Source organism: Ambystoma mexicanum, chromosome 3p, assembly GCF_040938575.1.
Source record: "Ambystoma mexicanum isolate Mex_15411 chromosome 3p, UKY_AmexF1_1, whole genome shotgun sequence".
Classification (NCBI taxonomy): domain Eukaryota; kingdom Metazoa; phylum Chordata; class Amphibia; order Caudata; family Ambystomatidae; genus Ambystoma; species Ambystoma mexicanum.
This window is the reverse complement of record NC_090925.1, coordinates 810,355,713-810,368,572: the sequence shown is the minus strand read 5'-3', so window position 1 is coordinate 810,368,572 and position 12,860 is coordinate 810,355,713. Positions and strand designations below refer to the sequence as shown.

Genomic DNA, 12,860 nt, shown 5'->3' with positions numbered 1-12,860 from the left:
ACCAGTTCTGATTAAACTCCTTAAGTGGGTCTCACAAAACCTTCAAGTCACTTTTGGGAGTTTCGCCCAATCTCATTAGTTTACGGCAGGTTTTTGATGAGGTTGAATCCCCGGTCAGATCTGAGCCTCAAATCTCAGGTCAAATCTTGGATTGATTTGCTGAGATTGTTCAACCCCTGAGAGGCCCTAAATATCCTAAAGGAATGTTGAGGCTGTACAGAAGTCTGTGGTTATTTGGGTATTTCAATGGTTCTCTTGTAGTGCTCAGTTCTTTTCCGTTCTCATTCCATAGTTTTCTGGTTCTGTAATAGTTTTTGTTATTAAACTCAACAGAAATAAATCAGGGGAAGGCCATGGTCTCCAGTCTGCGAAGAGAAAGAGTCGCTAGGAAAAGATCCAAATTAGCATGTCTCGCACTGTCTCTGGCTCATTTGCCTGCTTCGGACAGTTGTACATATGTGTCATTTGCTCACGGAATGATATCTGTCGCCTCTGAATTTTTGCTACTTTCTCCAACAAATATCACAGGAGTGTGTGACTCAAACAAGCTAATCCTCCTGTTTTTCTTCCTCTACCCAGGTTTCACCCAATAGCACATATGCTATTCACTTATTTCAAGAGACAGACACTACATAGTAACTCCTCCCGCTCTGAACCCCTGCTACTTTGTCCCACAAGAATCACATGAGCATGTGTCTCGCACAAGCTGCCAGATGGATTTTCTGCTCTTCCTCCAACATCCAAGGGTCACCCAAAGGCACATATGTTGTTCACTTTGGCACATCTCACCTAACTGAATCTCTGCTACATTCTCCTACAAATATTGTGTGAACATATGCCTTGTACAACCGGCTGGTAAAGGATCTATCCATCTCCTTCGCCTCCTCCTCCGACCTCCTCCCTAGTGTGCGTCACAAACTGACACTGTTTTTTTTTTCTCGGGGCATAATTCAAATGCATGGGTCTCTCTTGGTCACCCAGGCGGCCCTAACTCAGACGGATTCCCTCTACCTAGACTTACCTGATGGTACTTGTGTTGTTCACCCACTTCAAAATGCTGAATTTGTCAAAGGACTGAAATTCCCCTATCCAAAAATAACCTACCCTAAATCTAATTCTGTGTCCTCCGTGCCTTTCTCCACCTTTCTTCCTGAGATCGCTAGCTCCAGTATATAATCACTTCAGTTAAACTTCCTATGACTATGTCCAGCAACAACCGGCAGCATCTCTGAAAGGTGCCTAAGAATGAAAATTGACTACAGCCATATGTACCCTTAAATAGCCCAAGATATCAAACCTGGATGCACCTCTTAAAATGTGCGTCCGAAATTCAACCTGGACAATAACCCTGGAATTTGGAAGATTTAGGTTTCATCCCAAAAAGTATGCCCTGAACTACTCTTCACACACCGTAGAAAAATGGCGGCACGAGGGGCCTGCAGAACCAATTGCTTCCGTTTTTTCAGCCTCTATCAAGTCTTTACAGCCTGGCATGAGCAAAGCAATGAAAGATAGAAGCTGTACAGCTCCAACTTCAGGGTAGAATGAATGGAAGGAAGGGGTAGGATACTGCACTTGTTAATATTTCTTTAAGCCTGGCAGAACTCCTGCCAAAACCCATGAGCAACAGTTGCATTCTGCTACTGAAAGAACCAAAGGCATAGACAGGGTAGGGCCTGAGCAGCCAAGGCCCTCCCAAAATCTGTAAATGCCCACTCAGCAGCTCTGCTTGGGCCTTTACAGATGTAATATCACTACGATGGGCCCAACTACATTAGCGTCAGGCCCCACTTGTTAGACAATCCTGGCTACGCCTCTGGCAAGAACACCCAGCAGAGTGCCTGTAAGCCAGAGGAAAGCAAATATATTTGCTGTTTTCCAGGTATTTAAAAAAATGTTGAATGGAAAGGGGGCACGGGACAGAAAGTAGGTGCTGGAGGGGCAGAGATTACCCGGAAAGGATTGGCGGAAGCTCCAAAAAAGGCATTTGCTCTCCTGCTGTCCACAAAGGCCCTTACAATCTGTAAGCCCTACAGGTGATGCAAATGGTAATATGTTCTTGTGTAACTGCATCCAAAGGACCTCTTTTCTAACATTTCAAAATACAGAACCATGGAAAGATCAGACACACAAGCAAGTAAAGTAAAATTCAGAAAGGAAAGGAGCATAACAAAACCCTCTCAACTGTATACATAAAGAAAACACTACTGCTTAAATCACATGAGGATCTTGGATCAACATGAACTCACCTTGATTCATCCCCTAAATCTGCACCACTGTTGTGGTCTCTTTAAGAATGAGAGCATTGTGACGTCATAGCACTCAGAGAATAAAAGGGGCCTTGCGTTCGGCATGTAGGTGTCACAGCAAAGACCCTGTGAAACCAGTCCTACTGTGACAAGTCCACACAGACCAAGAAGAATCCTAACCCACGACTACATACTCAACCCGAGAAGATGGAGTAATGAGGCGCAAGCTGCAGTATCCAAAAATCACTGCTGATGGATAAAATCTATCAGCAAGAAGAAGAAGACGAGGGCACGTAGGTGTGCACGAGCAGGGCCTTGAGACCGTGATACACATCTCTGTGCCTCTTCATTGTTTGAGTGCATAAGCCCTCTTAATACAGCCCCCCAGCACTAACAATGGCAACAAAGAAGGTCGGGGCACAGATTTCATGTTATTTGCCCAGTTCGGACACTCATGAGGTCGAAGTCCTGATCATCAATGCAGAGGCTGCGTTGGTGTGAACTGTAAAGACTGGAGTGGGGTTCTGTACTTCTGCTCTCTATATGGCAGAGGAGAGGCACAGAGAACCCCAGCCAAGATTCTCTATTATTGGTACGTGGTCGAGCAATCAAGGCCTAGCTTCTCAGGAGGTGATGCAGGCTGGTTCTTAAGTACAGTGTAGTCCCCAAGCACCCACCACAAAGTAATGTACACACACTGTATTAGTTAAAACACAGTCTTTATATAATTAATATTCAAAGTTATGTACAATATCACGATAACTCACTTTGTACACAGTTATCTATAATGGCAAATATACAGTTCTACGTGGTACCACCATTACTATTAGATCTCTTTAAAGTGCATCAACTGTACGGTTAAATGACACACAAATCAGGTCGTAAAGGAAACCAACAATAGATATAAAAGGAAAGCAGTTCGGTGGAACAATTCGCGGAATACTGGCCCTGTTACCTAGCCTGTGTGGAGATCCCCCCACCTGGGCAACCTGTAGAATAAAGATCTATCACAAACCCAGTCCATATATTGTTCGCAAGACTCTTTCCAATAGTTCTGCAACCACAAAGTACCTGGCGTTGTAGCGTTCCTCGTCGGGGAATCAACAGCCCTTCTTGAGTGCCCTACCTTTAAAGAAGGAGTCACGGGTCGTCGAACCTCCGACGGAGAACAGGGTGATCTACGGCGGTGAAGTGGCAGCTTTTTTCCTGGCGGTGCTCGTCGACGGGGAAGCGTAAACGTCCTGCAAGGAAGAGGCGTGCGGGGCACCTCGATGTCGCTAGTTCTGGAACGCAAAGAGTTTGAAGAACTGTGGCCCAACAAGGGCGTCAAGTCGTCGGTGTCTCTGTGGTCTTAGGATGGGGGGAAACCCACCAGCGGATACTCTTCGGTGCATCGATGGCCTGGCCTTCTCCAGCTGGATAAAGCGGGCGGCGATGCGGACGAGAGCGTCCTTGGTTTGAAAGTTCTCAGGCAAACAGGAGCACGGCGGCTCCGGTCGGCGACGGCGGTGGCGGACAACAGTCCGGGTGCTTCTCCTTGGGATTGCGTGGCAGTCCCTGTCTCTGGTCGGCAGCCTTTCGGAGGTCTGTCTACCAGGGAGCTTTGGCAAAGATAAGCTGGTGCACGATGGTCCCTCGTAGCTCGGGAAGAGGGCGCCTTACCAGGTCCTCTCTGGGTCAGATTGATGAAGAAGAGCAACAGCAAGTCTTTTCTTCCAGCGGGGCTTCAAGGTCAAGCTTCAGTTTCACTCCAGTTACTCTTCATAGTTTGGACTTCAGCTGAACACTTCTGAACACGATTCCTAGCAGTGAGAGGTCCCCAGATATACTGTTGACCTCCCATTCATTCCGCCGGGTCACACTGAAGCATCCAATCACTACGAAGGGCATTCAGCAGTCTGTCAGACAATCAGGCGCACGGTGCGTTCAGGCCATTCTTCTCCATCCAGACACTCACAACACAGAATGTGGATTCGGACAAGTACCACGCCATTCAACACTACACACTGCATTCATACCAGTTTCTCGCAGGGCTGTTTCAGTCATTGTGTCAAACACCAGAAACCAGACATCCATAACAAGAGGTGTAGATTTGTCACACACTCCCTTCACCCAGGTCCCACCCACAGGTCTAACCACAACATACAGTCATTGGGAAGGCTCCAGCTAGTCTGGTCGCCACACTACCATATGGAACTTCCACCCAACAGCCAGTCAGGGGAAAGGGACAGAGTCAGGGCTTCCCGGGACTTTGGGAAGATCAAGGTAACAGGCGATGGAAGGCAAGAGGCCACGGGGGCCATCTTGTCTACCGATTCCAATTACAGGGCCTGGGCATCCCAAAAGGAGGACGCTCAGGGCACCAGTCAATTCATCACAGAGCTGCCACCAGCCGATACCCTGCTCTGTGGGCCACCCACGGGTGCCCAAAAACATACACTAGGGGCACAGGATTGAACCCCCCCTATGGGTGCCAAAAGGGTACTCCATGTGTCTGTCCACCAAAACCAAAAGAGAGAGCTGCACCGCCAGGAGTCCCACATGAACTCCTGCATGGAAAATACAACAGAACACACGACAAAAAGCAGTAAAGGACAAGGATACAGAGGCCCTGTCCCTGCGATGCATTTCCATCATTACATGCACGAGGCACGCAAATGATGAGGAAAAGCTGCCCGCAGCAAGTGGCTTTGCCCGTTTGAGGCGGGCAAAACATGCGCGACATCCCTGCCACGCACCTGGTGTGAAGGGAAGGGAAGAAGGCTGAGTGAAAAGCTTTCTGCTCTGACATTACTGTGTTCCCGATACAGATGGGTGGGCTGCTGTTTGCTCATAGAGATTACGGCTCCACAAGGAGTGCTTGTGCGCCTCTGGGGAGTATGGACAACTGGCAAAGGCCTGATTCTAACTGAAGCATGACGTTAGGCTCAGAAGGTGATGACCTGCTGCTTGCGAGGTTGGAGCCTGTGATTCAATAAGTGAGTGACCATCTCTGTGACTGATTTGGGAGTAGTGGAAGGTGCTCAGGAGACTGGGCGGCTTCCCAGGCAATAAGGATCCTTGTCAGCTTTATTTGAAATCAACATCTCAGGTACACTGTCAGTTCTGGGTCCCAGATGGAATCTGTGGATCAAAAAGTTAGAAATGTACTTCAATGCCACCGGTGAATTGAAAGACAATGACAAAAAATCAACAGTGCTGTATTCAGCAGGCCCCACAGTGTACAAGGTGTTTAAAACACTGCAGCCAGCTGACATGTGCCTTATGCCACTGCAACTGCTGCTCTGCGGGAGTATGTCCCCTCCCTGTTGAATGTTGATTATGAGCGTTTCATCATGAGATTTGCTAAACAGAAGGAGGATGAGACGCTGGACGCTTTTCATACCACGCTACTTTCCATTGGCATTCACCTGTGCAGAATGAAGAAGAAGAGTTCAGGCAACAGTTGATCCAAGGGTGCTTCTCAGTTAAGATGAGGAGTCAGATCCCTCAGGAGCCTGGCATCACATTAGCAAGAATACTGGAGCTGGTTAGATCCCATGAACTGGCTGATGCCTGGGCATCAAAAATGGATGCCACCTTGCAGGCTATCAAAATAGAAGTCATTTGTGCAGTGAGCAAGCCACAGATTAACAAGTTGTTCAAGAAAAGGGAAACAGTATAGTTGCCACACCTGCATTTCCGCAATGTGGGTATGACCTGCCACACTCAGGAGAATGCCCAGCAAAGGGACAAACATGTGGGAGATGTGCCATCCTGAATCACTATGCGTGGGTGTGTCGTGCCCTGGCAGCAGCAATACAACCAAGGGATAAGGAAAAATCAAGACAAACCTTTAAAAAGAGGGACCAGAAAGTGGCACAGGTCGAGCCGGCAGAGCGGGAAGAACATTCAGCTAGGGGTGAGGATAAAGAGGAGGCTTTCTTCATTTCCAGTGTGCTGGAGACAGGTAAAAAAAAAGAAGCACCAACCAAAACGCGTAGTGCGCATCCATGGCTCAAAAAACCCTGTCGTCATTGACATGGGAGCGTCAGTGAATGTGATGGCGTAATCCCACTACAAGGCCCTAAGAGACCCCCCTTCACTGAGTAGCAAGCAAGTACGAATATTCACGTTCGGAGGAACTAAACCCTTGCCAGTAGAGGGCATGTTCATATCTTCAGTTCAACACGAAGGCGAGAGAATGAAGGCCAAGTTCTATGTAACAAAGGTGAGCGAGGACACAATGCTTGTCTGTGTGGCAGCCGAGGCTCTCAGAAGAGTGAACTTTGCATTTGGTGTCTACATTGAGGATGTCCAGTCACTACTTGAACGTTTCAGCACTGTATTCACAGGCATTGGAATGATGAAAGGTGAACCGATTTGTCTGCATATAGATGAGACGGTCTAGCCTTTGGCCCTCAAACATCCCAATTCACGTGAGGGGTCAGGTTGAGCAGGAGCTGAGAAGTTGTTGCAAGTGGACACTATTCAGCTGGTGGGAGGTCCCACCCCATGGGTATTCCCGATTTTGTGGCGTACAAGCCAAAACAGCAGAACGGAATTTGTGTGGACATGCGCATCCCAAACAAAGCAATCAAAAGGGAAAGACATATCACACCTACAATCAACTATGTTGTAGCAGACCTGCAGGGGGCAGGTGCTTTTCTCAAAGTTAGACTTCCGTGCTGAATACCACCAGTTGGTCCTTCACTCTGCCTCCAAACATGTCACAACATTCACGACCCACAAGGGTCTCTACTGCTACAAACGTTTGAGTTTTGGAATATCATTGGCCACCGAGATGTTCCAGAAATCAGTGAGAGGGGCGTTGGCTGGCATACAAGGAGCCATCAATATAAGTGACATCATATTGGTGTTTTCCAGGTCTAAGGTTGAACATATCGTACGCTTAGAGAAAGTACTGAAGAGAATTCAGTCCTTGGGTCTGACATTGCATAAAGAGAAGTGTGTTTGTGCAGAGGTGGCAGGAGTTCTTTGGTTTTATATTCCAAGATGTGGAATACCAACAGACCCCACCAATGTAAGGGACATTCAAGAGGCGAAATCTCCGGAAAATGTGTCAGAAGTGAGAAGCTTCTTGGACTTGGTTACTTACTGTGGGAGGTTTATCAAGGATCTAGCAACTCTATCTGAACCACTTCAGATGCTGATGAAAAAGAAGACTCCATGGTGATGGACTATGCTGGAACAAACAGCTTTTGAGGATATTAAAGGTGTGGACAGCACTATGCCATTTTTTTACCCTAGCCAGAAGTCATACGTCATCGTAGATGCGAGTCAGTTTGTCCTGGGAGCTATACTGACACAGACAGACATGAGAGGGGAAGTAAGGCCAGTAGCTTATGCCAGCAGGGCATTGTCAGCAGTAGCGCCCAAGACATTTTTCACAGGGGTGGCCTGGTGAGGTCACTGGGGTGGCACACCAAAACAAACACATAACCAGCAGGTGGGCTGGTGTCGGGGGGCAATGTTTTTATAAGGGTGGCTGTGGCCCCCCTTGGCTACCTCTTGGTGGTGCCTCTGACTGTCTGGCACTGAGCAACGATACTCCCAGATTGAAAGGGAGGTGCTGGACGAGTTGTGGGGCTACAGGCCTTTCCATCTGTTTGTGTATGGCAAGCCAGCGACAGTGATAACTGACCACACACCTCTCCTTAGAATTCTGATGGGTTTGTCTTCAAGGCCGCCAGCAAGAATTGAAAAATGGATGCTGGCTCTCCAGAAATACAATGTAACACTATTATATTGCCCAGGGAATGATAATGTGGCAGACTATTTGTCCAGACACCTTGCCCCTTGTACTGAGAGGTCGGCCGATGAGGAATTCCAGATGGAGGAGTACATCCATTCCTTGACAGGATTGGCAATTCCCAACTCAATGACAGTTGATGAAATCAAGGTGGCGTCGGAAGAGGACGAGTGCTTTCAGATTTTGCAACAGGCAATTATAAGGGTTGAGTGTTAGGGAGTACTGGCAAACCTCAACAAACCTACAAAGGACAGCTCTGTCATGAGTTTTGACACACTTTTCCCTGAAGGTTACAAGATCCGCTCCGTGCCCAGGCCCAACAGGACAGGAGGTGGAGTAGTCTTGATCTTTCCTGAGTGGATCCCTGTTTCCATTATTCACACTCAGGTCCACTCCTCCTTTGAATGCCTGGTCTGCAGGCTTTCTCTTTCACCTGTTGTTTCTCTTACTCTGGCCACCTTCTATCAGCCACCAGGCCAGTCCACCCTCTTCCTCTCGGAATGGACTGAACTGGCCTCTTCTCTACTCTTCTCCTCTTCCCAACTCCTCCTACTGGGGGATCTTAACATCCACCTTGACTCTCCTGAATCTTCAGGACCTTTCCAAAACCTATGTGAATCCCTTTCTCTTTCCATTCTACCCTCTGGTCCAACGCACACTGCTGGCCACACCTTGGATTCTCTCATCACCACAGACATCCCACTCTCTACTCCTCTCATTACTTCACTCTCATGGACTGATCATTCTCTTGTCTATTCTCACTTGAAGCTCTCTTCTCCTTTGACAATTGCACACCCTACATCATCTCCTCCCTTCAAGGTCATCCGACCCATGAATAGAGTGTCAGCGGCTACCTTTGCCGCCCACTACTCTCCTCCTTCTACTTCTGAGGCTGACACCCACCTTGATACAGCCCTCTCCAACTTTCATCATTCCATCTCCAACACTCTTGACATTCTTGCCCCTGTAATGAGGGTCTCACTGAATCCTGCCAAAAAGTGCTCTTGGTACGACTCCAATCTGGCTGTCCTTAAACGCAAGTGCAGAGCAGCGGAACGGAAATGGGATCTTCAGGTACACCCTCTGACAAACTGGCCTGCTGCCATCTTCAAAGGCAATATAGACTCAGCATTCGCTCCAAGAAAAGAGTCTATGTTGAAGCCTGCATCTCCACGGCATCTAACAACATGGTCGAACTCTTCAAAGTCTGCAAGGAACTTGCCAACCCTACCGTAGCTGCATCCGCTAATACACCTACCCAGGCCCTTTGCTCGGCCCTGGCCGCACACTTCACCACCAAAACTCAGGACATCATGTCCTCTCTCTCTTCTGCTCCTCCCCCTGCACCAACATCTCTTGGGCCCACCTCAGCTACCTCCCCTCTTCTCTTCTCCCTCTCCCAAGTCACTCCTGCACTCCTGAAGAGATCTCTAGACAAGTCCGGTCTATGAAAGCCTCCTCCGAACAGGTGGATCCCTGCCCCTTCAAAACCATCAAGGACAAAATTGACACTCTTGCTCTAGCCTTGGCTGACCTCTGCAATCTCTCTTTCACCACTGGAGTTTTCTCCTCTCCTCTCAAGCACTCTCTTGCTCAAAAATCCCTCTGCCAACCCATCTATTCTGGCAAACTATCGCCCAATCTCCATCACCCCTTTCCTGGGAAAATTCCTGGAGAAGATGGCTATGTCTTGATATGGGCAAAATCTTCCTCGGGGCCAGCCCTTTCAGAGCAAAAAATACCCAATTCAGCCCAAAATACAGGTTCTATTGTGCTGAGCAGTGAACTCATGCTAGTGACAAATGACACCTTCAATAAGTTTTAGTATTTATTCTAAACAGTGAGTGAATATACATTTTGGGATTCAAGTTAGTGAAGATTACAAAGCACAAAACTTAGAGAAATGCAAAATATAGAGAAACATAGAACTTAGATAAACATAGAGAAACATAGAGAAACATAGAGAAACATAGAGAAACACAGTCTTACGCCCCTTCAATCAGCACTGGGAGACCCTGGCCCTCATAAGCTAGCTGTAACAAGCCCCGCTCAGAGGACAGCGCTGCTGGGTGCCGTCAGAGCTCCAATTCCGGGCACTTGATCTTGCTCGAACCAAGTCCACAGGACGATCTCCCACCTGAGTCATGTGAGCATGCATTTTATAATCTCGTGCTGTCCGTCCATGACGCACAGTTCCAGAACTTCCCCTGTGCAAAATATAGGCTGGCTCATGGAAAAAACCCAGCTCTGTTAATTTCCACTGTGCTCCTTCTTCTGAGCCCCTCCCTGGAGCCCATCTGCGCGAAAGCTCAGGAATGTCTTATCAGTGCCTTCCCAGAGAAAAGGAAGATTAGCTTAGGGGCCATGCAGGGCTACCGTTAGTGAGGCAGAGCAAGCTCTAAAAGACATGCACTCATAGCCTAGTGTTCATAGCGCTTAAGACTGGCTATCTAAGCGCTATATAGGTGCCATAATGTTCCAAACACTCCAATATTGTCTATTAGCTACAGAGCTCGGGGCCCTCGCCCTGCCTGCATAATGTGACCTATCACTCCTACTAGGCCTGCATATTCCTTGTAGCTCACTACTGCATAATGGAAGTGCTACAACAGACTACTGTCAGCATTTTTGGCACATACTTTGAATACACTATTGGCTTTCAGCGGCTAATGCTGTCATCTAAAGCCCTGATTGGCAAGGTTGCAATTTTGTGTATCACTACATTCCACCCCTATTCAAAGTGTGTGCGACAATGCTGACTAATACTCATCAATATAGTATTTAGTGCAGTGATAAAGACCTTGGGGCTTTGCAAGAGGTTTAAGCAAACTATCTTCTAGCGGTTAGTCAGCGTGGCATGCAAGGTAGAACACTACCTAAACAAAAATGTACACAAAGTGAACAGTGACATATACCCTTGCCAAAACCTGGCCTACACAAAAATACCTACACAAAGTGAACATGGACATTTACTCTAGCCAAAACCTGGCCTACACAACAATACCTACACAAAGTGAACATGGACATTTACTCTAGCCAAAACCTGGCCTACACAACAATACCTAAATAATTATTGTATAACTGATTGTCAGTTAAAAAGCAGCATGCAGTTAGAATGTCAAGGCAATCCAGTGTAGTCTAATCTACAATGCACTATTGCATTTATGTATGGTTACCAATTCTAAACCTGGCAGCCTTTCACTCTAAGGGCCTACCCTCCCCCTGATCCCAGGGCATTCAGACGTGACTATGGGCTGTGTGATTAGACACTTCCCCCATGTATGTGGAACCCAACCAGAAACCATCTAATTTCGTGAACAAGGTGAACCCATGGGCACCAGATTATCTAAATAAAAACAATTCTACTAATTTACATCAAGCATGGCATGTGTTATTCATGCAATCAAAAGCAAGCAATTTGATCCATATGTATGCTGGTAACTGTAGCTCTGCGTGCCAGTGTGTTGAGGATGGTCGCCCCACCCAGTAAAAAGCCAACACCTGCTGATTTAACAATGTTTGCCATAAAATGCATCATGTGTATTTAGCAGTCTTGTTGACCTGCCCTATGGCAGAAAAAATGTCTTCATGCCTAAAATTCTGCCATCTTCAGTGGTTGCCAATACTTGTAGCAGTGTTGGGCGTATCAATGAACCCCACTAGGCTAGAAGTTCTATAGCAGAGCTGGCATCAGAACCCATAGTGGCTAGCTTATTGTGCACAGTTTCTATGTCACAAGCATATAAAGCTCCTGCAATTAATGAATCTAGCTCCCTAGCTACGCGCACTCTAGTGATGGGCCATAGAAATGGACTCCATTTGTAGCAGCTTGGTAGTACTAAGGAAACATTGCCTCGTGATAAATCTATGTCTAAGTGTATCACTCTAATAATAGAGGTGTGCATTACCAGCCTACAATTTAAATGTTGCCTTACTACTGGAAAATCTAACATGTTCACAGTGTCTACCTATATGACTTGGAGAATACCCTTCTTCAAGTGGGATATCTACCATATACAATATTAGCTTTAGCTACAAACACCATACTACCATCCGGCAGTGGCTGTTTCATCACACCATTGTGTAAAATGCATTTAGTCAAATTATAGTCCATAAAATCTTGGCGAGAACACTCGCTGCATTTCTTGGTCAGAAAAAACATCACATTAAACAAATTTAAACAAATAGTTGTATCCATTCACTGAAACATTTGGGCCTAGGATTTCATAGACACCAGTCATATGAGTCAGTGACAAAAGATGCCCGACAATGTGCCAGGCCAGTACGCTAGCAATTCCATGTGGATACTCATTTGTAGCGCTTTTCCAAAGAATTATTCCAAATGTCTACAATCAAAAGGTGACTCTTTGCATTAGTGTGCTGGAGACAGCTGTCCCCACGAAAACATGAAACTGGTTGGTTTAACAAAAACCGTGTCACACACTGTGTCATAAAATCAAACATCAAGGCAGTCATGGTTTCATTTACCTGCCTTAAGCTGGCTGTAAAAGTATCCAGTGTTTCAAAGATTACCATTTCAAATTGGAGCTCACACACTTGGCAGCATTACTTCAAATTAAGGATCTTAACCTACGCACAGGTGACTTTGATGTGCACACTCATCTTATCTCAAAATAAATTACACTCCTGCTTGCATAATCCTGCTCCCCCAACAATTCATAATTCATTTTCCTGCCTACGTGCAACGTAGAAGTTTTTTTTTTCAAAAAGCAAAACATCTCTGGTTAAAGCAATTCAGTTGGAAGAGCAAAACCATTTCGTTTTTTCAGATTCATCTCAAAAAGTGCATTTAAAAACCATTTTCTCAATGTGTTAGCATTCAAGTGCTGTGTCACACA

The 12,860-nt window shown here is 46.6% G+C and overlaps 1 protein-coding gene across 3 annotated transcripts in view; it reads left to right on the top strand.

Moving 5' to 3' along the window:
• Positions 1-12,860, top strand: part of LOC138580918 (uncharacterized) — a 500,340-nt gene that overhangs the window by 158,834 nt on the left and 328,646 nt on the right. The window lies entirely within an intron of this gene.